Here is a 24,931-nt window from a genome sequence, read left to right on the forward strand (position 1 = left end):
CCAGTTTGCTACAGATGAGGGCTTGAGTGGCGGTGCATCTTGTGCTCAAGGTAGCTATTTGAAAAATTTTAGTAGCATGTGCAGAGTGGAGAAGCAGGCAAATGGTACCATGTTGATTCAGTACATCATTGTCATCTTGCTATCCAGGATGATGCAGAGGTTTTTGGCATGGTCCGGCAGGATGGGTGCAGGTCCTAGTTCTGAGGGCCACCAGGAAGCGTTCCAGCGAGTGTTATTGTTGCCGAAGATCAGTACTTCAATTTAGTTAGTCTTGGGCGTCAGGCATTTGTCTTTCATCCAGTTGATGATGCTTGTCATGCACCTGTGGAAGCTGGTTCAGGTGGTGTTGAGTCCGTGGGATCGGACGATGTTAGCCATTGGTGTCATGTAGGTGTTTAAGAGGGTGTGGCTGAGGGTTCAGCCTTGGGGGCATTGCAGATGACTTCCTTGAGTTCAGAGGTGAAAAGAGGTAGGCAGATTTTAGTGTGTCCGATGAGGAAGGAGGCGATCCATCTGAGAGCGTCCCCTTGGATGCAATGTCATACAGCCTTGCAATAGGCGTGTGGTGGGTAACAGTGTTGAATACTCATGAGAAGTGAGGAGGATCAGGGTCACCGTCTCTCCTTAGTCGGAGGGCTCGGATGTTGTTGGTGGTTGCGAGCAGGGTGGTCTCAGTGCTGTGACTGCTGTGGAATCCGGACCGGGAGGTGTCAAAAAGAAGGTTCTGCTCCACGTGTTTGGTGAGTAGTTTGTTGATTGCTTTCTCAGGACCTTGGTCGGGAAGGGGAGAAAGTGTGCTACCATCCCTCTACTCCCCTCTAAGCTACGCCACACTGCTGTTCGCCACTCCGTGCCACTAAACACCACTCCACAACACTCTACTCCCCTCTACTTTCCACTCTGCCACTCCAGTCTACTCCACTTCACACTACTCTAGGCGACTCCACTCGCCTCTATGCCACTTCAATCAATGCCACTACACTATACGAAACTCTACTTCACTCAATGTAACTCTACTCTACTCCACTTTACAACACTCTACTCCACACCACTCCACTGTATTCACTCCACACTATTTGACTTCACTATAGGCCACTCCGCAATACTCCACTCTATCACACTGTTCTCCATTCCGCTCTACTTCACTCTATGCCAATTTACTCCACTTCATCTAGGCCCCACTCTGTACCACTCAACGCCACTTCATCTAGGTCACTATGCTCCACTCCATTCTATGCCACTTTACTTCACGCCACTCTATGCCATTGTAAGCCACTCCACGCCATTCCACTCAACAACGCTCCACTACACTGTACGACACCCTACTCTACTCAATGACACTTTACTCTATGCCACTCTACTCCACTCCTCTCTATGACACTCTACGACACCCCCACTCTACGACAATCCACTCTACAACACTTTACTCTACACCACTCCACACTAGGCTACGCCATTCCACTCAACACCACTCCACTCTACACCACACTATATCACTCCACTCTATGCCACTCTACATCACACCACTCCACTATTCGTTGTCCAGGTGCTTGTCCTAGTCCCTTCCACTCCCCCTCTGTTGCTCATGTGCTTGCCCTAACCCCTTCCATCCACCCTGTAGTCCATGTGCTCACCCTAGCCCCTTCCCCATCCTCTGTTGTCAGGTTGCTCCCCCATCCCTTCTTGCCTGTCTCCTACCCCACCTGCATCCTTCTCTTCCTCCCACACTCCTTTCCTGTTGCTTCCACCCAACCCACTCCCCCATTTGGCAGGTGGATTGGGGGATGGGGGCAACACAGAAGGAGGGATTGCAGGAGAGATGGATGCAGGTGGGGGACAAAGGTCAGCTGAGATAGGATGGGGAAGCACATGGCTAAAAATAATAACTAAAAGCATTAGGACATGACCAGTGCTTTAAAAACGTGCATTATTGCTGGCTGCGTCATAACGCTTTTTTCATTTTAATGCATGCTGCAAAGCAGCTGTGCTGCAAATTGTTGCCAAAGCCAATATTTCTCAAAGGTGAGACCCACTAACTTTACCAATGACCGATGCATGCCCAAACCTCCATGCACCATCGACCGGCAATGTCGAGACAGGTGAGCGGGCTAATAAAAGAAGGCTCCAATGCTCCCAATTCTGGATTGACAAGTCATACCTTCTTGCTCCTGTGCATTCTGTCCTACCCTACTTTTCCTGATCCAGACAGATAACTAACCATGGTCTGGGCCCAATTCACAAAAATACACGTGAAAGTGCACACACAGGATAACATTATCACATCAGTGCAGATTAACGAATATGAGGAAACCCATACCTTCACAAGAGTACTTTAGAACATTTGCAACAGTCACAGGTTCCCAGGAGCTTATGCAGAGAACTTTATACATGCATAATACATGACCCACAAGGTACAAGCAATAACACAGAGTACAAGTACTAACACAGGGTACAAGTACTAACACAGGGTACAAGTATGCTTGGACAAACGCCATTGCATTTCTGCAATCACTTGTATTCATCCATGAGGAAAACTTTCACATGGAGAAACCCATCCCTGCATTCTGGGGATGTTACACTCCCATTCTGGAAAGGGATTTTCCACTTCCTTTGCCAGGAATACTTATTAAACCGTGTGCAGGGTTTGAATGGGTACCGGAGCACGATTTACTATATTACACCATAAATGCTGCCCTTTAAAGCACAGTTAAATTGATTTACGAGTGCAAAATCACCTTTTCTGGATTCCTTGCACTTGTAAATCAAGCATGTTGCACACGTAAGCTTTATCTGCACGGGGAAATAAATGGCTTTGTGAATGAGCCCTTTACGCCCCTGAACCTCAGGCAGTTTGGCGCCCTTTAACAACAGAACTGTCATGTGGCCGGCTCACTTTTCATTTCTTTCTTAAATGCTCACGCCCTTGCACTTTATTGGCTTCCTCTTCCGGCGCCTCTGCTGATTTCATCTCGTTCTGTTACATCCACAGCCAGCTGCTTCTCCGCTGACTGGCAGTTTTGAAATATTTCCAACACACACGAACTGAATCTTCAGAGTTTAAATCAACATCTTGTGAGAAGGTTGCGGATTAGTCATTGACCCACAACCGAACCGCAAGGCAGCAACTTGTAAAGGGAAGCCAGGAAATGAAAATAAACGACTTGCAAAGACAGACACATACCAGCGGCGCCTACGTGACCAACGGCCTAACCAGGGGTAATCCTTCCCTTCTTCGTGGGCTTAACTCAAGCCGCCATGACACTAGCTGCAGCAGAGCGCGGTTTGACCCCACCCTCCCTCGGTAACCAGGGCTCAAACAACTGCTGCTCTGTCGACACCGACCTCCCGTGTGAGAGATACGAGTCTGGCGCCATTTGAAGAGAAATGTTACCGTCTGCTCAATACCTCCGAATAATCACTCAGTATAGTGCTAATAACGTTGCTCGGATACTTATCCCATTCTACTTGCTGCTCATAACACCACCCAGATACCTGCCTATCTGTGGCGTTGCAATAATGTGGATTCCGGTGGTGAATTCCTGAAAGGGGTCCGTCCACCCCCAGGATTTTTCGCCGAGTGGTGCAGGCCAGGCCTGGGGGAAGGAGGGGAGGATTGGGATTGGATAATTTATCGGCGGGGGTGGGACTTCCTCCAGTGCGGTTAGGGCTCCCTCGGCGAGATAGGGAAGTGTTGGTCGCTCTATGGTCCTGCAGCAGTGTGGGGAAGGTTATCCTTTGTCCCAGCCCCTCAACCTATGAGGTAGATATACACCCTCAATTGTATGTTGTGTTGGGCTCGCTTTATTGATTCTTCCGGCTGAGGTTAAATTTTAGGTGTCACTGTTGGACAAGTGGCAGATAAGCAGAGGGCTCACGCACTAGGCCGGAAGGGTCGGGGCCTTGCTGGTGGGTCCTTGGCAGAAGGTGACAGGAAAGTGAAACTGGGGTCAAGCGTCAAAGGACGGTGAATGGAAGTAAAGGGGAGTGTGTTAAATGCCGGGATCTTTTGTTGGAAGTTTGTGCAGCAGGTTTGGGGAGAGGTTTAAGGGTGGGAGGGGTCAGGCTGACATTGTATTAGTGAGGTTTGGGTTGTTGGATGATTCTGTATTGTTTTAGCAATGTTCAGCTGCAGCGAGCCCTAATACAGCACCCTTTTGCTCTTAACTTGGCTTGTTGCTCTTAACTTGGCTTGTTTATTCTGCACCGTCTTGCCCGATTACTCAGCTGCTACCTCTCAGCAATGCCCAAAATGAAAAAAAAAGTGCAGGTACTCTCTATCAGAGAATACTGTTTGCGACTAGGAAGCACAAGTAGTTTTTCATGATAAGCACTGCAACCATGTCCTGAGAGGTGGTAATACTTTTCCTGTCAAAATAAAGAAGGCCAGTTACTCCGTATGTAGCAGCACGTGCCCATTTAAAGCATGCAAGAGTAAAACTATATATCTCATCGTCAACGTAAATCTATGATTTCTTCTAATTCACAGAAAATTTGTTTGCATATTTGACTGTGTATAGACATAAGAAGGACCCCCCCATAATTAGCATACGCAAATCATTCATGTGCAAATTGTGGAGCTACGTCTGTGAAAGTATACAGTAGCAAATCTACATGACTATAAAATTATGGACACATAACATGAATCACATAACCTACATAATTGTAAAAACTGTAAATTTACAAATGGTAAAAATAGGAAGCACATGTCACACAGCTGACACCAGTGACCGCCCGTAAACATAAGGAGAAAAACCTCCCTGGCCCTTTTCCTCTCTGGGCCACTGTGGTGACATATTAACCAACAAAGACGGAGTCCAAAGCACTGAAGAAGAAGAGAAGTGTTGTGAAGGTGTTGATCTACTATGCTGTGAACCACTATTGACAACCATTCAGTTTGCCACCACAGAACCCCAGTGCCACTAAAAAGTAGGCCAAGTGGCAGCATATCAGAGACATGGTGAATGCCAAGGGGTTGGAGACACAACGTGGAGGAAGTCAAATGGAGGAAAGAGACTATCTGGGTAAAGGAGATGTCAGGTACCTTGACTGGAGGCAGACCCAGAAGAATTCTTTGAATGACCCCAGCGATGCAGCAGATGATCAATATTAGGTGCCCCCTGTAGTTGCATGACCTCTGTCACTGAGAGCATAGTGATAAGGCTAGGGTAAGGACCAGAACTACATGTACTTACCTACCCTTCTAATTATTCTCCATCATGTTATCATATCACACACACATCCTGTCTAATCACTGCTCAGGTCCACCACCCTTGGTGATACCTCCACCTATGTCTCACACCATAAAAATACCTAAATACCGTTTTCAAATGGATGGATTTAATTAACCTTGCAGCACCAGTTGGCACAGCCACACCCACTGCCTGTCCCAACAGAGGAGATGGACCTACATTGCAAAGTGGAATGACCATAAATACAACCGCAGGGTCGTGTAGCTGTCTGTGTCACAGCACCAGCAAATTTGTCTCTCTTATACTCTCTTACATATGTTTCTGTTACATGACATGTTATACCTGTCTCCATGTGTTGTACAATGCCCATCTTTTGGTTCATACCACCTCTGTCATTACTACATGCAATCATGGTCTATCTTACTTTGCAACTTCTGTCTTGGAATAACTAACTCTTCTTGCTTCTTCCAGTAGCTGAGGTGATTCCACTGGGCAACCTGCACTGTTCATAATGCCGGCTATTGAAGAAAGGCCAGGTGGGTGGTCACTGATATTATGCAAAACAGCAGAACAGGACATCCTTACTGGGGAGTAAAGGAGCACAGCCCTAAAGTTATCCATGTACCTTAAGTGTGACTTGAACAGACAATTCAATGATGCCTTATTTATGTGTGCTTGGCGGGATCTCAGTTGCATTACAGTGATGGGACCGATTAAAGGGAGTCAGGATGTGTAAAAAGAGGCAGAATCATTAGTGCGTAGAAGTTGTGCATAGTGTGTTACACATGAACAACTCAGCATGTCACATTCCACATGCTTTTCACTGTGATCTCTTGTGTAAGAGTGAGTACAACCTATGTGTGCCTCCCAAAGAATGTTAAGCTTTTTGTGAACATGCGTCTGGTAGGCCCTGTAAAGATGCACATCAAACAACCACATGTCTCCGTAGGTACCAGCATGCAGCAACCTCTGGGTGGCACAATATGAAGCTTTCAATTGTTGCACCACTGAAATTGGTACACACACACAGCTCAAGTTTTCCCTGGCATCACGGACAGCTTTCACACTTATGTAGTACAAGAAGTGTTAGTTGTGATAGAGATGTCCAGTTGACCAGGGTGGCAGTAGTAAGTTTGTTATTCAGTCAAATATAGATGTGTTGTTCATATTGTTTATACGTGTGCCCTGAATTCCTGATCCACATTCAGTCAATTCAGTGCAAGACTATTTAAGTCAAGAATTTATCTTTATTCTAGTCACCCCAACTTCAATTTATGATCATTCCCTAATTGATTCAATGGTATACAGCTAATTCTGAAATATATTAATAAACTGTTATCACTGTGAGTGACTCACCACTGACTGACATCACGGTTATGACAGGCCTTAAAGTGTCTCGCTACTGAATCATTTTTCCCTACATTCGTTTCTGCCCGTAAATGCTCAAGTATCGCTTTTTCTGGCAGGAAAAATAGTACTTCCAGTCTGTGGTCCCCCTAAACTGCGTGCTCGTGCGCCCACCCAGTTTCTCTCTACATGGCGCGCACAAGAAAGGGAGCGCGCACAGAAAGTATCTTTCTTTATTGGGGGGGGGGGGAATGGGGGGCAGGGTTGGCTTTGAACTAAAACTGTGGCTCCAAATGCGTGAAAGGCTTTTTATGACCGGTACCCTGCTGGCTTATGCAGGGGACCTGCATTCCTCCTCCTTCCCTCATTAGCATTGCTACACAGAATAAATGTGCTAGTAAAGTATTCAGCATCTCATAAAACCTTTGCTGCTCCTTCTGTGGTCCCCCAGTCTCCTATTTACATGAAGGGCCCCTCTATCCTGCACCTGAGGGTTCCTAATTCCTCTCAAAACAGAAGAAATACAACAATAAAACATCATTTGCCCCGGTTTTCTTTTACAGCAGAAAGGCATCCTGTGAAAAGCCCACCAGTGTGAGAATGAGAAAGTGTGCAGAAAATGAAGAGTACACAGGTATGGTCAACTCCGTGTTATTTGCATCCTTCGGTCATTCACAAACCAATCCTCTAATTCAGAGGATCAGTGCAGGGGTAGTGCAGCTGGGGAAGCACAGAGACAGCTGAAACTGGGACAGGCTTGTCTGCAACAATTTGCATGGCAGGTTCCCAGTGGTGCACTGTGTGGGTGATTGATCTCTCACCACGAGGAAGCTAGCCCTCTGGCTGGAAATGGAGCTTAAAATTGCTCCCACGTTCAAAGCAAACATTAAAGTCACAGCAGCGTTTAAATCAGTGAGGTTTGAGTTTGCAAGATTGTTCTGTTCTAAAACTTTCTGAGGGTTAAAACCAGGATCCCAGCATTATTGCAGAGCGTCCTGGAGAGAGAGAGAGAGAGGTTCCAGGTGAAAAACCTTTCAATTTCCACTTGCACAAGCACCTTTTAAAGATCAAGTTGGCCTAACGGCTAGGCGGGCGACCTCGAATCTGGGGAACAGGGTTCGAGTCTCGGCAATGACGCTGAACATCCTGTGATTCTGGGCAAATCACTTAATCTCCCTGTGCCTAACAACAATGAGTGTGTGTCCTCATGTAACAGTAACTGGTGCGATGTAAAGCGCTCTGATATCCGATTCGGGTCAAGTTCGCGCTATATAAAACGCTGCAAAAAAAATAATCAAGTGCAATTGACCCGTTCTACTGTATTTGAATTTCAGACCCTCTACCATCTCCTGGGGCTCTTGATCGCAATCATTACACTTCATGAGCAACTTGGTTAAGCAATAGGTAGCTCTGCGCAGATGGCAGTGTGAAATGTAATGCAAACAAAGTGTTCTGTTACAGTGATTTTTAAGCTCCACTTTTAAGTAGAGTAAAGTGTACCCATCACTCATGAATATAATTCACCTTATATATAGAATGTTAGGAAATCTTCACGCTGGAGACTGTAGGTGTAAGCCTCTACTGCAAACTCTTAAAGCTAAAGACATTTCGACCTCAATAAGAGTCCAAAATGAACAGCTGAATCCTGGTTATAAGCAGATTTTATCTTGGATGGGTCGCCACAGCCTCCTGTCACCCATCTATCTCCTTCACAGTCAGCACCACTCAGATGTGGAAGATCAGTCACCGCAATCAGTGGCACAGAAACTCATTGCTGCCCCCCACTTCGCACACAGTTGTCAAAAGTGTCATGAGCATATGTGTTGCCACTCTCAGAAAAAAGAATTAGAGGGAACATTGCTTCCAATATAGTATCATGACAAAGAACATTCAAAATATAGCTTGACTCACACAATTTTTTAAAACATTTTCACAATAATGCATTCAGCAGTAGAAAAAGGAAAAGGATATGTAGATTTACTTGTAGCATTCTTGCATTTGGCACAATGAAAGAAGCCTTTCTAACCACTTATTTTCTGCAAAATTAAAATGGCTTCTCATTAACTTGTCTTTCATGAGGGTGCCTCTTTCAAATGTAACTTGGGGGCTTATTGTCAATACACCAGTCAATCACTAGGTCAGTTTGCAAAATCCTCAACTTCTTGCCAATAATCTTCTTACTCTGACATGCTTCATAACATGATTTCTAAAGACAGTATAAAATATTGGATATATATATGGCAAGGTGCAATGTTTTCCGGCAATTTATATTAAATTATAGCACATGCCTGAGCAAATAAATAATTTATTGTGGTGAAAATCTACTAATTCTCACCAAGGGTTGGGACCACATTTCCAAAGGAAATAGAGTTTTTGATTTCCTAATAACTTTGGTGCAATTTGACGAATCTTGACGTACCTTTCATAAAAAGTATCATCCACTGGGTCCCTGCTGCCTCTCCTGCCTGCACTAATTTCGGGTGTGGTGGGAGCCAGCTACATTTGATTGTTCCCGCCTGACGAGAAGAGCTTTTCTCTTCTCCGGCTGGGTGGCAGGAAACCAGTGACAACTACCGACAAGAGTGCAGGCAGGGAGTTGAAGTTCTTCCTAGCTGTGCACTTGCAGGGAGGGGGCAACCAGAAACAGCAGTGGTCATGGGGTGAGTTCCCTGGGACACCGCTGCCATCAGGGCCCGAGGATGAGGTCCCCAGGGCCACTGGATAGCTCAGGAAGAGGAGCCCCACTCCCCCGCCCACAAAAAAAAAAATCAGCCCGGGAGGATGGGGTCCCCAGTGCCCTTCCAAGACTTGGGGAGTGGGGATCCACACCCACTCCTGAAAAAAAAGTATCAGCCCAGTGGGGAAGGGGTCCCTGTGGTCCTTCTGATACTCAGGGAAGGGGTCCTCACGCACCCTCCCCCAAAAAGGAAAAAAGCATCGGCCACGGAGAATGGGGACCCCAAGGCCCTTCACAAGGCTCGGAGAGTGGGTCCTCATGTCCTCCTCCCCATTAAAAAGATGTCACCCCGGGGGTAGTGCCCCCTGGTCTTGAAGAGGCTCGGTGTAGGGGGATGCACCCCCGTACCCATAAAAAAGAAAACTGCCCTCCAGGAAATGTGGTACCCAGGAATCCAAAAGGACTTGGGGATTTGGTCTGCACATTCCTCTCCCCATAATATATATATTTTTTTAAAGCAGTGAATGTGAAATAAGTAGAGTAACTGATCATTTCGCATTCACTGCTTCTTGATTTCTTGATTTATTTTCTTTATTTGAGTTTTATATAGTGCTAGCTAGACCCAAAGGTATCAGAGCGCTTTACAAAGGTAAATGTTCACTTCAAAGATGTCAAGTTTCTACAGAGTATCTGAGTAATGCACCTTTCTCACCCTGCATCAGCTGGGGAGTGCCCCATAATGCTGCAAGGGCATTTAAAAAATATTTTTTGATGCTGGTGCTGCCCCTAGTAGGGGCAGGGGCGCCACCAATCTTTTTTTTTTAATGTTGGGGTGGGGGTGGGAGGTGCTGAAGGAAGCACAACAGCCTTGCTAACAACATTTTCCATTAAGGTTCCTGGGTCAATAAATCCATGACCCCAGGAGAGCTTACCATAATTGTTAAAACACTCAGAGGTGGGGGCTATACGCTTTTCTGTTTTCTGCGGGGACTTCTTGTGGTCGGTTCTATGGGTGCATTTTGTGGCCTCAAAAGGGGTAATAAAATAAACTCTCAAAGATATGTTTTTTTAAATGCTATATTAAAAAATATTTAGTGATAATTGCTATTATTAAACTTTGCATCGGCGGGAGGCTGGAGTTATAGTGTGGGACTGCTCATAAGTACTCTCAATGCCAAGATACCTTTTGCAAAAGAGTGCTCTAGAAATATATAAGTACAGGACTTCCCAACAAAAGTGACGTTGTGTCTTCATTTGCATTGACCAACGTGGGCACACGATTTGTGTGCACATCCCAGTGGATGGGCACTCCCTCTGGTTCGTTATATAAGACAGACTCCTTTTGGTTTGTAAGCTTGTTTAATTATATTTCATTTGGATTTGATGAATAAAGATTCTTTTCATCACATTCATTTCGAGTTTTCAATGATTCAAATCAATAATGCTCCAATGCATTTCGGGCGGAACGCCCTTTCTCAAGGAGCTCTGAAAATAAGAACGACCATCATTTGCATCATAGATCATCAAAAAATGACAAATCATACATTATATTCAATGTTTACATTTGAAATTAATCAGGGTCAACATGTTGAAATAAATGTGACCTAAAAACAAGACTGTGGTTGTGCTTTTGGTGTGCTCAATGGCATGCTAATTGGTAAAAGGAAGTGCATAATGGATGTGCATGAATAATGAACCAAGGGTGAGTAAAAGGGGTTCGTGGTCATGCCGACAGAAAAGAGGGGGAAAAAAAATATAACGACTGAAAAAATGCTCACGTGCTCTCGCAGTGTTCATGAAAGCTGTAAAACACAGTTTGATCAAAGTTAGAGAGAAACGTCCGGGTGATCAGGGCCACAACACAGATAAGCATGCGAGTCGGGAGTGAGCTTACCGAAAAAGTTCAAGGCAGGTACAAAAAAGTCCATTTGTACTGCTGGGCTCGGCTGGCGAGGCTGGCGCGTGTGATTATAACGCGCAAAAGTTTGTATAAACATCGGTGAAGGACTTGTGTTCAACAGGTCCTCATAAATATAAACGACGGACTACTGGCCGAAGTGTTCGAATCGGCCATCTTAAAACTGGGAAAAACGACCATAAGTGAACAGTGTTACAATGGGGAGATGAAGAATAAATGAAGTAAAAAATAAATGAAGTAAAAAAACGGAGGTGGAAAGAACCGGTGATGCATAATAAATGTGTTCAAGGGACTGGAAAGGGTGAGAGTGTTGTGTGGTGCACAAATAATTACACAAAACATGTTACAAAGAAAAAATCCTATGGACAGAAATGTGTACTGGCACAAGAGTTTAGTGTCCTTGAGTACCACGATGGGTACTTATAGAAAGCAACTTAGTTCAATACGGTCATTGAGACCGAATGGTTTCAATGATTGCAAACGATAAATCCAAGCAGTTTCTTTTTGTAAAAGGATTTTATTATTGTCTCTTCCTTCTTTTTTTTCGATGGTTTCCAACACCATGAATTTCAGTTGTGCCACATTGTGGTTGTGTTCCATAAAGTGCATGGCCACGCTTGATTTTAATTGTTTGGTCCTGATGTTTGACTTGTGTTCATTCAAGCGAATTTTAATTTTCCACTGGGATGTGCACACAAATCGTGTGCCCACGTTGTCGATTTCTACATATTGGCGCAAACGGACGGTTACGCCACCAGTAGGAGCACCTCTAAACAAAAGAATTCAAACTAAGTACTTAAAAAACAAGTCCATCAAACTCGCTGTGCATTGCCCATACCACTTTTTCTTCATTTGCATTGACATCATTGATGACAAAACTGTGCATGGCTGGAGTGTGAGTTATAGTTACCTTAGGACACGAGTTATAGTTACTTGAGGTAAGATAAATTTAACTGGTGAATTTTAGTGGTTTCCTTTCAAACCAGGGCTGGCTCTAGGGCGGTGCGATTGGTGCCACCACACCGGGCGTTGACTTGGTGTGGGGGCGCCATGTTTAGTGTTTTAAAAGCCCCTGATGCCATGTTCCTTGTCCCAGCAATTTTCAAGCATCAATAAACATGTCAAAATAACTACGTGATTAATGTTCTTTCTATAGAGAGACTGGAGCTTTGTCTTTGAGTGGAAGTTTTAACTTATCTTAGCACAGAGGGTTGATATGCCAGCTGCAAAGAACGTGTCCCCTTCAGGTGTGCATATAATATAAATAGGTCAATGGGTTATCACTTTTGTCAGAGAGACCCGTTTGTTACTTGCAGTTTAAAAGTTAAAATCCTAATATAGAGCAGTGAGCTATTAACTTCAAAGAGCTGCATGCAAACTACAAGGAATATATTACAGCTGCATGTTTTTTACCAGTCTTTCCTTATCCTAATATTGCAAAAAGGGTTCATTTGGGTAGAAATCAATTCTTATTATTAAAAGAAAACCTGTAACAATGGTGTTACATTTTCAATTCTGAATTTGTGCTTTTCCAGACCAAGGACTCAAACTATACTGCCTACTAGTATGGATGACATGTGACTCCTACACCTTGCTGTCCTCTGCCTTATGTAACATATCCTATACACTGATTTACACACGTAGGATTGTCTCCATGGAATGTATGTGTGATGTAAAGTGTTCTGACACCCAAACTGGTATGAGTGGCACTATAAAACTAAATGAATTTAAGAGACAGTGGTTATGACTTGGGGGGCATTATCAATAAGGCTTTGGGGGGGCGGCCGACCAGCGGGAGGTCCGACCACCTCCCGGGGGGTTTTGGGCAGGAGGGGGCAGCCGGACCCAGGGGGCTGGTTGGGCGATATTGGGCTATTTTTGGGCTGGGCTGTTTTTGGGCTGCAAGGGTTTATAACCGGCCATTTCGTGTCATAAGCCACCATTTTGGTGGTTGTGACACGACAGCCGGTGTGGGAGGTCTCTGGGCTTCTTTTTTGGGGCTTCTTTCTGTCGGTTTTGTGCCTTAGAGTTGGGAGTTTGCGGTGGTTCCCGGTTTGTGGCATCGCGGTGGTGACATCAGGAGCATTTCGGCAGCAGCGGCGTGCGGTGTTGAGAGATCAGGGGTTACCTGCACGGGACCTTGCAGGCAGAAATGGCGCATTTCGATGACCCCCGCGTGTTTGAGGCCATCCGCTTGCTGGAGGATGTGGGCCACATTGATATATTGCGGCCCGACATAAAGGTGAGGCCCCCGCGACACACAGCGAGTGGCGTCACTGCAGCGGTGCTCGCCTGCGATCCGCTACGGGCGCAGAAGCGCGTTCCAGCCGAGGCAGGGGAGCGTGGCCGCGCCGAGGAAACACCGCGTACTGGAAAGCGGGGCGTGGCTAAGAGGCAGAGTCTAGAATTCAAGGCGGGCGGGGCGGCGCGGCCCAAGGAAGTGCAGGGGACGTGGGGGTGACACAGGCGAGAGGAGGGGCAAGAAAAAGAAAGGGCAAGACTGGACACGCACAATCACATTCTGTTTCACCAACATGGTGTCCACCAACAACAGCATGTGCACCTTCTTGTCCCCTGGCAAGCGTGCCTTCATGGCCACCGAGTCTAGCTCTATTCCCGGAAATGACAGCACTGTGCTGAGACCTTGTGTCTTCTCTGGCCCCAGAGGCACACCCAGGTAGCCCATGAGCTCTGTAAAACTGTCCAGCTGTTGCTGGCAGTCCCACCAGGAAAAAGTCATCCAGATAGTGCGTCACCGTCTCTTTGCCCTTACGCCACGAAAAACCCCACTGTGGGAAGGTACTGAAACGTTCAAACAAAGCGCACGAGATTGAACACCCCATGGGCAAAGCTCTGTCGACAAAGATGGACCCGTTGACATAATCCCCAGCAGTTGGCAATCCTCCGGGTGTACCGGTAACAGCCGGAAAGCCGACTTGATGTCACATTTAGCCATTAGGGCCCCTGCCTCCAACGGCGCAACTAAACGTCGCACCACATCCACTGAGGAGTAAGACAATGACGTCAGCTGGGCCGCTATGTAATCATTGACAGATGCCCCCTCCGGCCACGACAGGTGCTGAATAAGTCGATACTGACCAGGATCTTTCTTCGGCACCACCCCTATGGGAGAGATGATCAGGTTCCGAATAGGGGTCTCCTGAAAAGGGCCTGCAATCCGCCCTTCCCGTACCTCCTTGCCCAGTTTTTCCCGAACCACCGGCTTATGCAGATTGGCAGATTTCAGATTTTCTGCCCACCTAGCAATTCTCAGACTCTCGTACCCCAGCCGGAAACCCTCCCTAAACCCCTGCCTTAGCAGCCCTGCGTCTTCGGTTCATGGGTAAGACACTAAGAAGGTTTTGAGCCGCTCCTGTTTAACTGGCGTATGAGCCTTTTCCCAAAGTCCCCTGTCCTCCCCTACCCCCTGGCTGTTGCCCCGTCGGCGCAGACTGCTGACCTTGACCTCTTCCCCCAAGCATAGCACCACCGGGTGGCGCTTTGCGCATTTGGAACATTTGTGCCGGAACTTGCAATATTGCCTCGTACAAGCGCCTTTGTTGTAGTCTCAACACGCTCCCACTGCGGCACTGAGGTTATTCTCTCTCTGTCCCACCCCACCACGGGTGGGGCGGGTTGGAAAGGGGCGGGGCGCAAGCAGTAAACCGCTGGCCGTGTATATTGTTTTGCCGAACTTTGCCCCCCCCATTGTCTGCTGATATAGATCCGAATCGATTTCCCCCCATTTTGCCTCCGGGTCCCAGGCCAAACGCGCTCTGAACTCCTCATCGCAATGCGACCAAGCGTAACCCCCGTATGTGACCTGCGCCCGCTGTATCATGTCCATGTATTTAAAAAGCGCGACCGACCTTTCCGGGTACTTGTCGCAGTACACACTGGCAACGATCAAGAAACCCGCTGACCAATTCTCAATGTTCAAGGGGACCCGGGGTCGCCTGGCCAACTCCAGCGCTTCCTTCCTAGACCCCTCTTTTGCCGTCAGCTCATGATGTAAGAGCTTTAAAATGCCCACGTACTCCCATTTCTATATCATCTCCTTGGTAGCCAATGACAAGTGTGCCCCCAAGGGCTTCGCAATGTCCATGTACGGCAGCTTGCGTACCAGAACATTGTGAATCTCCTTACCGTCCTTACCCTCCTTGGGTGTCCCCCCCCCATCAGCCTTTGTGCCCGGGTCCCCACTCCTGTCTGTACCCGCTTCTTCCGGCCCCACCCCTGTGTCCCGTACGTACGTTCCTTTATTCAAACGCACCCGCGTCCTCCCCCCCTCGCATCCGTGCCTACCGATTCCCTGTATCCGCCCGGCCTGCACCCCGCTCCGTGCTGCGCCTTACCTGGCATCAAGGTCAGCGTCTGCACCGGATCCCGCCACCTAACCAGTTGAGGAGGAGGGGCCGTCACTCTGTCCGCCTTGGGTCTTTGGTGCGCACCCTGTAAGAGACAAGGACAAACATTACTCTACCCCACCCGACCCTCACCCGCCTTGCTTCAGTATTTCCCCTTCCTCATCGCTCTCCTCATCGTAGTCTAACTGGGACGGGCCGCCCTCCTCGGACCCCAGCCCTGTTGGCCCCATGCGTTCGTCACATAGGCCGCCCTTTGCGGGCTCCAGCCTGCTCAACCCTGCCCGTTCCCTACATGTGCGAATCAGCTTTCCAAGATCCACAGTCTCTCTCCTTTGCCCTGTGCGCCACTCCTCTGCGTCCCGATTTGGACTAATGGAACTCTGCCCTCGTCCCCCGGTGGCCGCATCGACCCAGCGGGGTGGGGCTGGCGGGGACTTACCGCCCGCCTCCCGTAGGACGCGACCGTCATGTCCCTTGTGGGAGCGCGACCGCCAGCATGAGGCAGAGCCGGCCCATCCCCTTGGTGGAGTGGAGCCGCATGGTGCTCTCCCGAGCACCTCGCCATGCATTCCTGTCGAAAGAAAAAAGTGGAGTCCAACATGCCGGGTTTAAACCCATCCCCTGTGCCGCCGCACCCTCCAGCGTCCCCCCGGGCTCCCCATCCCGCCCCGGATGAGTGTTCCAACCCCCCCCCCCCCCCCGCCGCGACGGTGTAGACCTCCAGGCCCCATGCCCCCCCACCCTGGTTGCCCCAACCACCTACCTGCCCCCCACCCGACTGCGCTCTCCTCCCCGTCACTCCAAACCAAAGACTCCAGCTCCCAGCAGACTGTGCCACCCTCCTGAGGCCCCCTGTGACCCCCCTAAGACCAACACACCCGCCCGCCTCCCCCAGACCCCATTGCCCGGCCACCGCTCACCCCAACCCGCAGCCGCTCTCCCTTGCCACCCCCGCGTCTAGAGCTGGCATGGACCCCTATCGTGGAAAATCCCGGCCCCCTACCCCCCCCCCCCCCCCCCCCCCCGGGGCATCACCCACCCATCGCCCGTCCTCCCCCCCCTCGGGCAACCCCCGCCTCCTTCCCCCTTGACCCCTCCCCTGGGCTCAGGGACCTAGACTGCACCTCAAATCCTCTGCCATCCCCCGAAACCTCCACCGCCCACTACCCCCCTCTGCCCCTCCCACTCCTCTGCACTATCAAGGAGTACAGGTGAGAATCCCCCCTCGGTCCCCGCTGTTCTGTCAAGCCCGTCATGTGCCGGGGGTGGACAATGACATTGCGGATGCTTTGTCTCGTTCACAGTGGCAGAGGTTCCATGGGTTAGCCACGGAGGCGGACGAATGCAAGACACCGGTACCAGCGGGACTGTGGTCAGTAGGAGAGAAAGGGTCGTACGGCTGGTAAGAGGGTCAGTGGCCGCTTCCACATGGAAGGCGTACGAGCAGGCATGGCAGGAATTTCTGGACAGCGGGGCAGGGCGACATGACAGCCAATGGGTGAGGGGCGAACAGGTGGTATTGGCAATGATGGACAGGGGGATGGCAAAAGTGACGATTGCAAGGGAACTGTCGGCCATAGCATTCATGGGGAAGATGTGTTGGGGCTATGCACCGTCAGCGGGCGAATTGGGGCACGTCTATTGGAAGGATGGGTGCGGGAAAGGGGCACCAAGGCCCTTCAGCGCTGTCCCATTACGGCGGGTATTCTGGGCGGCTTGATACAGCTCATGCCGAATATCTGCCGCAAACGGGAGGGGGTCACTTTGTTTTCCACAATTATGTCGTGGATGTATTTCGATGTATTTTGGGGCCTTTCGGGTGTCAGAGCTAGTAGGGCCAAGGGGTAAGCAGGGGTTGAGTTCGGGGAGGTGGAATTGCGGTCCAGGGAGGTGGCAGTCCTGTTACGGCGCTCAAAGACCGCCCAAAGGGGTGTGGGGAAGTGGGTTGTCATGGGACCGGTATTGGAGCGAGCTGTGTGCCCAGTGGTATGGGGGGAGATGTTGGCATCCAGGGCAAGTGCGATGGCGGGGGAGGTTTTTCGCCGGGCCAACTGGTGACTGCAGCTCAGCTGCTTTGGGTTCGTCATCACGCCCTGCACGTTATGGGTGAGGACCCCAGACTTTTTGGGACGCACTCTTTTCGCATAGGTGCGCGACGGATGCAGCACGGAAATGGTGGGGAGGGAGGAACTTATGCGCTTGGGGCGGTGGAAATCGGACTGTTACAAGACATACCTCAGGTTGAGGGGTTGCGGGATGGAGGAGGAGGAGGCCTGATTTGTTGTTCCCTTGTCTTACATTTGTGTCTTTTCAGGTGCTGTGGCGGAGCCAGACGCGGCAGGACTGTCCATCCTCATCTTACGATATTCTTTTGTGAAGCGAGCGGAGCAATCCGAATGGGATAAGAAAAGGAATCTTAATTTAGAATTGGATCGTAGGCTTTTCAGTTGTAATTGGCAGGGAAAAGGGGTGCATTTGTCCCGATATGGCATGGACCTTTACATAGTGCAGCTGAAGGAGGCTTTGGACAGGGCGATAGGTTTGCGCAGGTACCCGAAACATCAGGATGCCTAAGGGGGGTTCGAAAGCCGACAGGGCCGACTTTCGAGTGGCGTTTTCCTAGGTCATTCGGGATATAATGATGTTGGTTACAGTTATGAAAGAACATAAGAAAGTTACCTAGTTAGGTAGGTGTAGAGAAGTTAAGAATGACAAGTTGTGTTTATAGTTGTTGCAGGGGGGAACATGTTTAGGGGAGGGGGTGGGGGTAAGGTAGGAAGACAATATTTAGTGAGGATTAGTTTTGTACGGCACAGGCCAAGGGATTTTGTTTGTAAGGTGCACCAGTTTCCAATAAAGTGGCATTTTTCACACCAATAAGCTAGTCTGTGGTCTGTGCTGCCCCTCCCCTGTTCGGCCCAAATGCTGGTAGTGAGAGAATCCGTGGCGAGGGGGACATTGGGGGGGGGGGGGGGGTGCCAACAAACATTGTCCCACAAAGGGCCACCAGTACTAAAGCCGGCCATGTTTCAAAGGGTAGGTTTTAACTGTAATTTTCACCTGACTATAATGTCCCTTTGACCTTTGTTTTTTTTCAATGAATATAACATACACATGAAAAGCAATGTCCCATGCTACCTTGTGACTTCTGATGTAGAACCCTCAATGTAATTGGGGTGCACCGAAACATATTGGTTATCAGGGATGTTTGGCAATTACCACCATATTTTTCAATGGGAATGAAGTGAAGAAGATAGATATTTTCACAATATCTGTGAGGATGCTCGTTAACTTGTCCTTTCTGATAGGTAGTTTGTGCCCTTCCCAGTTCCAGTATACCTTGTATGCAGGACATGACTTACTCTAATAGGAAAAGGTGCAATGTTTTGCAGCCTCGCATAGGATTACTCCTGGAGTAGGTATATTTATTTATTTGTGAATTAGTATTCCTCCTGGGTGATTTTCACCCTTGCCACTTCTTTTTTTTCCTGCAGTGAATGTCCATTTCCTTGTCAAACTCCATGGAAACTACCTATCTGTAGTCATTTTTCTCTTGAATATTATTATGCATGCAGGATATACAATTGTGCACATGCAGCTAAGCTAGTACATGAATCTACACTGCAAACTTAGGGGGATATTTACAATAAATTGTCAGAGCACGCTATTACTCGAAAATTGGTAACGCCGCGCTCTGACATTTTTTTAATGCAGCGATGTGCTTTATGTAACAGTGCAGAAAGATGCTGTAATAGATTTTTGTGGAGTTATCGTCAGCCCAGAAGGGCTGCTAAATGGATGTGTTTACCATTGGAAAGGGGAGGGTGGGCAGTTCCCAGTCTTCTGCTGTACTATTGGGCTGCCTTTCTTCAACACTTGGGGCAGCCAATATTTGGTCAGCGATCTCCACTTCCGATGTCACTTAGTCCTTCTATATTTGAGATTGGGTTAGGGGAGGAGGCCAAGGGGATTCTTTCTTTAATCCTTGAGCCCAGTTACTATAAAAAAAAACAAGTTTAAGGTGATCAAAGCAATGTACTCAATTTGGAGGAAGGTGCGACGGAGGTGGCAAATCCCCAATATTAACTTTTTTACACCTCTGGCTGCTGCTAGGTTGTTGCCCTCTATTTTCCAGGACGCAGTTACAATAAGGTGGAGATCGCATGGCATATTTGTTTTGGGGGATCTGGCTCATGGGGGCAATATGGCTTCGTTTACTTACTTGAAAGAGAAGTTTGGTTTGGGAACACATGAATTTTTTAAATACTTACAGCTGCGTAGTTATATATCAAGCCTTCTGCATATTTCTCCGACTGCACTCATGAAAAATGCACTTATGGATCTTATTCTGAGGAAAGCACGTATAGGGGCCCTCTATAGAAATCTTGTGGCGGGTCTTCAAGACGATCTTTCCTCCCTTACATTGGGAATAGTTGGTACAGATATTGGTCGGGCCTTGGAACTTACAAATTCAGCTTTAATTTCAGGGAGCCTTCGTTCCCAAAGTTATATGGCCTTACTCGATTTGTATTACACTTCCAATAAAATATCTAAATGGGGAGGGGGAGCAGCCCAGGGTTGCCAGAGGTGTGCTCTGCCAGCAGCTAATGATGTACATATGTTTTTTTCATGCGCCAAATTGGATGAATTTATTTGTGATATACAATTTTTTATTAATAATTCTTTAAAAATTCCAGTTGACATTACAGCAGAACTGGTAATAACGGGTTCTGAGATACAAAGTCCTAGACCAGTTTTGGAAGCTGCTTTTCTCACTATTGCAATGGCATTATTACGGTTATGTATCACCTCTGAATGGATTAACCCAGTCCCCCCCACCTTCCCGAATTGGAGAGCAAGGATCTTAGCTACCTATAATTTAGAATCAGCGGTATTTTTGAGAAGTGGGAGGAAGAGACGGGAGAGGGGTGGGAAAATATGGGCACCATTCAAGCAGTGGTTGAATAATTAATGGTTTGCTTTCTACTCTTTGGTTTGGTTTCCCAGAAGTCGCAAGTGCGTGCCATGATATTGCTCGTTCCTATGGTTTAAATTCTTTGTGGTATTATATGTAAAAATGTATTTCACTGCCATGATTGGAAATCTTTTTCTTTTGTGTAAATGTTGTTTTTCAAGCTTTTTTTTTAATAAAAAAAAAAAGGGATGCGCTGTATTTATAAAAATACAGCAGACCCCTGCGCTTCCCCTAGAGCTGGCGCTAAAAAAGCTGCCTGCGATTGTTTATGTTCAGGAAGGGACACCTTCCTGCACATAAACAATCTTTAAGGGCAATTTTCTGTTTCTATGTGTGTTGTAGAATGCAGCACACATACAAAGAGCAAAATATGAGGAGAAATTAATCATTTCTCCTCGTATCGCCATCCTAAGACCAGGTGTTACCTGATCTTAGTTTTTGGCGCTGCCCCATCCTTGTGAATATGGGGCAGTGTCAAAAAGTAATGGGTGTTGCGGTGGAACGCCCACTGCAACACCCACTGCACGCCCCTTTCACGCTAAGTGAAACGTGAAAAGGGGCCTTAATTATAAGCAGGTGTAAAGTGGCTTACCGCCACCTTGTAAATAAGGAGGAGGGGATATTGGTCACTAAAACTGACGTTCTAGATGCGATATTCCCTTGTAAATATACCCGCTAACTGTGAATTAGAATATTTTACACATGGCAAATACAAAGAGTGTACATCTTGCATTATGTAACCTACAGATTAATATGACTTTATGAAATGGGCCCACATTTCAGATCTTGACACACAACGTGAATAGTAATTACAACAATGTTAACTCTCTATATACTACTTTTATATATCACTACATGCACAGCCTGGATAGCCATAGAGATGATACAACGTAAAAGGGACCAAAGGGCTTATTTACAGGCCGTTTACGCCGCCGATACGTGACTTTTTCCCATTTTAAAAGTGAGGCAGCGGCTTTGTAAATAGGCCCCAAAGTTTCCCTTATATCTCTTTCTGTACTGTCCACAGTCCTCTTTCTCTTTCAATCCTTTGGTTTCCTCGTCTGCAGGCCTCTACTGATTTAATCTCATTCCCTCTCAGTCACACCAGGCCGGCGGTGGATTGCAGCTCTGAAAAACCTCCAACACACACAAGCAGACAGAGTTTAAATCAACATATTGTGAGGAGATCATTAGTCACTGATCCACAACCATGAAGCATGGCAGGAACTGTAAAGTGTGCAAGTGAAGTCAGCAAAGGAAAATGAATGTCTGAAAGGGCAGGAACATACCAGGGGCGCTTTCGTGACCAGGCCCAGCCTAGCTAGGGCCAGCCCTCCCCTCCTTCCTAGGCTCGAATCTAGCCTTCCATATCACTCACCACAGCAGAGCTCAGTTTTTGATGTCTTTCCAGGCCCCTCCCCTCCCCTTCCCTAGTCTGGCAAGGACCATCCCTCAGCACTGTTAACACCTTCTTTATGTGAGAGCAGGTAGCTGCCATTGAAAGAGGACTGTTGCTATCTGCCTGGCAGTACCTCATGTTAATATTACTCTGGCATCCGCCCCACTGTAAAACTAATAACATTGGTTATATGTAATTCTGAAGAAAAACATATGTAAAGAAACCTGTTTCGGAGAAACTTTCTCCACAAAACCACGTCCTCATTTTTTTTCTCCAACACATTCCTAGAATGTCAACCTCACCCATTTGGAAAGCAATCCCTTGCAGTCTTTACAATTTTAAGCTGGAACTATCCTTACTTCACTTCTTCCCACTTCCTGCCCTACCCTTTCTTTGTCATGCTTGAGGCAGGAGATCTTCCCCACACTCCTCTCTTTTTGTTCTTCTCCTCCTCAATAGGGTTATTAGAAGTGTGCTACAAACTAAAATAAACACAATAAAATCTCTCTTCCTCTAGACCAGTGGCTACCAAACCTTTTAGAACCATGACCATTCTTTGGATCAGCACACTTTTGCAATCCACCTAGCTTTCATGGACATGAGGAGGAAAATTGTTTAATATAACTAAAGCATCGAGCTGTAGCACATTGTCATTTACAGATAACATATTTTGCATTATATTGCGTACAAATGATAATGTGTGGAAATAGGATTTCAGTAAATAATCATTTATACATCACCAAGTAAAGTCTCTTGATTTGTTTTTAGCCTATTAGAAATTTTCCTTACCATCACACTTCAGAATTATAAAAAATGTAGTTAATTTTTGCTTTCCTATTTGCTAAATGTGTACAGTTAATTTTATTGTGTGTTACGAAAAAGTGACATCCACAGCCTTTTCTTTGACACTCTCTTTAACACTGCACTGTACTTTTCTTTCTTTCTCTGACTGCAAAGTGAGAGAAGTTTGTAAACACCAATCCCCATGTTAAAAAAATAAGCAGCAATTTGTCAGAATGCATAACCTGACAATTGACTTCTTTCGTTGAAGCGCAGCAAATGTGACAAGATAAATACAGAATTTAAAGGCATCTTTATTTATTGCTTGGACTTTTGCAACGCACCTCAATCAACTGGGCCCACCAGCGGGTCGCAACCCACAGTTTGCGGAACGCTGGTAGAAGGCCATCCGGTTCCTTCCCCTTAATACTTAACTATGTTGCTTTCTTAACATCTGTTCTTTACCTCTGCCTAAGCCCTAGTACTTTCACCCTTACCAATACTGTGGTAGTTTACCCTTGCCTATACCATTAATCATCTACACCTATCTATATCCTGTGAGAAACTGGGTTATTAGTTGAGGAAGATGAAAGCCCCACTTAGGCAACAACCACAATACTTGTCAGGGTGAACCACAAAAATCATTAAATTAACATGTGCTTAACCCTCTAGTAGCTTGGCACAAAGCAGTCCGGGTTTAACTTAGAAGTAATGTGTAAAATATTTATGCAGCAAGCAAACAATAATAAAGTAAAATCACAACACAAGAATCATCTCAATTTAGCAAAATAGAGTAAATTGTAATAAACGGAATGATACTAGAATTACAAATATCCCCTTAATAGAATTGGAGATATGCAATTTTAATGTTTTTGGTAAAAAAAAATAGCACCTTGATGCACAAAGCTCGACTCGCGCTCATCTGGTCACCCTAGATGGGGTTGGGTGGGGTGGTGTAGTCCAGGCTGACCACAGTGGAGTGTGGGCTGAATATAGGGACCAAGTTAGTCCAGCACGAAGAATTCTGTTCACAGTGAAGGAGGTCGAGGAGCAGGGAGAGTGTTGTAGGTGGTCTTCGCTATAGCTCGCGGAGCAGGCCTTGCATCCCAGGCAGCCATCGCTGTAGCACGAAGAGCCAGATGGGTGTCGCAGATGGTTGTTACTGGAATTTTGAGTTGACAGTCACTGCCGGATGTCATTGATGTAGCGCGAAGTGCAGGTCTCACTGGAGCTTCAGGTTGGCAGTCTATCCGAGCAACAGAGTCTTGAAGTGAATGGGCCTTCTTGCTGTCGTGAAGAGCCCAGACTTTCACCTTTTCTTCTTTGGAGGAGCTCAAACTGATGCCAAAAAAGGGTCCAGGGCCTGGCCCAGAGGGCACCTCTGGACGATCTGGAATTAATTCCAGAAGAGGCCAGCAAGCCTCCGGCAGGTCCGGTTGCAGCAGGTCAGCTGGGCTGTTGCAGGGAAGCTTCTGAAGCTGGTTGTGTATCTGTAACTAACACAGGAGGTAGGTCAACTGACCGTTGGAGTCATTCTGGTTTGCCTGAAATGAAAGCAAGCATGTCTCATCTTCCTTCTCAGACAGAAAGGCAGTCCTTCAATCTGCAGGGCAGTCCTCTGGCAGCAGAGCAGTCCTGCTTCTGTAACTTCCACAGATCCAGAAGTGTTTTGATGAGTGGCTCTAGAGGTCTGATATTCATACTTGGTGCCAGCCTTTGTGGGGGGAGTGGTGGGCTGTTATATCCCCACATCTGACTCAAGAAAGTTCTTCCGCTTTCCCTGTCAAGGCTCCAAACTGCCTTGGTGCGAAAAAACGGTACAAACGGGGGTGGTGATGGACGGAGCATCTGAACCAATCAAACACTCACACCCAGTCAACAGATCTGGGTTTAATCCATCCCCGTTCTTTAGCCCACTCTGCCACCCCAGTTCAGACATGGCCATATGCAAATCAGTCTGACCCTGTGCCTCATGGGAACAGAGCAGCCCGAACTGCCAAGCCATACCTTCCCTGGACCGGATTCAAGCTTCCTAGGACCGGTTTCTGGCATTACAGCCGTCTTCAGCCAGGCTTGCTTGAATCCAGTGGCAAAGTGAGCAAGGGACTCACGTCTGAGCATACCCTGCCAACTTATGGCGAACAAAGCGGTCCAAAAGGGGGTGGTGATGGACCCAGATCTGTTGACTGGGTGTGAGTGTTTGATTGGTTCAGATGCTCCGTCCATCACCACTCCCTTTTGTACCACTTGGTGTGACAAAAGGCAGGCAGGAGTGCTGT

The 24,931-nt window shown here is 47.3% G+C and overlaps 1 protein-coding gene and 1 long non-coding RNA gene across 3 annotated transcripts in view; one reads left to right on the top strand and one right to left on the bottom strand.

The window, feature by feature from the left end:
* Positions 1-24,931, bottom strand: part of PGF (placental growth factor) — a 185,634-nt gene that overhangs the window by 138,423 nt on the left and 22,280 nt on the right. The window contains exon 1 of one of the 2 annotated variants that reach the window (XM_078659905.1): positions 2,894-2,967. The exons of the other annotated variant lie outside the window; for it this stretch is intronic. The gene's annotated coding sequence lies outside the window, so the exon portion shown is untranslated. Of the gene's footprint in view, positions 1-2,893; positions 2,968-24,931 lie in introns of those variants that run through there. 2 annotated transcript variants of the gene reach the window in all.
* On the top strand, positions 3,665-18,234 carry LOC144782706 (uncharacterized). Its single transcript, XR_013601217.1, has 4 exons — positions 3,665-3,760; positions 5,661-5,810; positions 7,100-7,170; positions 17,813-18,234. It is a non-coding gene; the product is annotated as an uncharacterized LOC144782706 (long non-coding RNA).

The sequence above is a fragment of the Lissotriton helveticus genome, chromosome 9, assembly GCF_964261635.1.
Source record: "Lissotriton helveticus chromosome 9, aLisHel1.1, whole genome shotgun sequence".
NCBI classification, from domain to species: domain Eukaryota; kingdom Metazoa; phylum Chordata; class Amphibia; order Caudata; family Salamandridae; genus Lissotriton; species Lissotriton helveticus.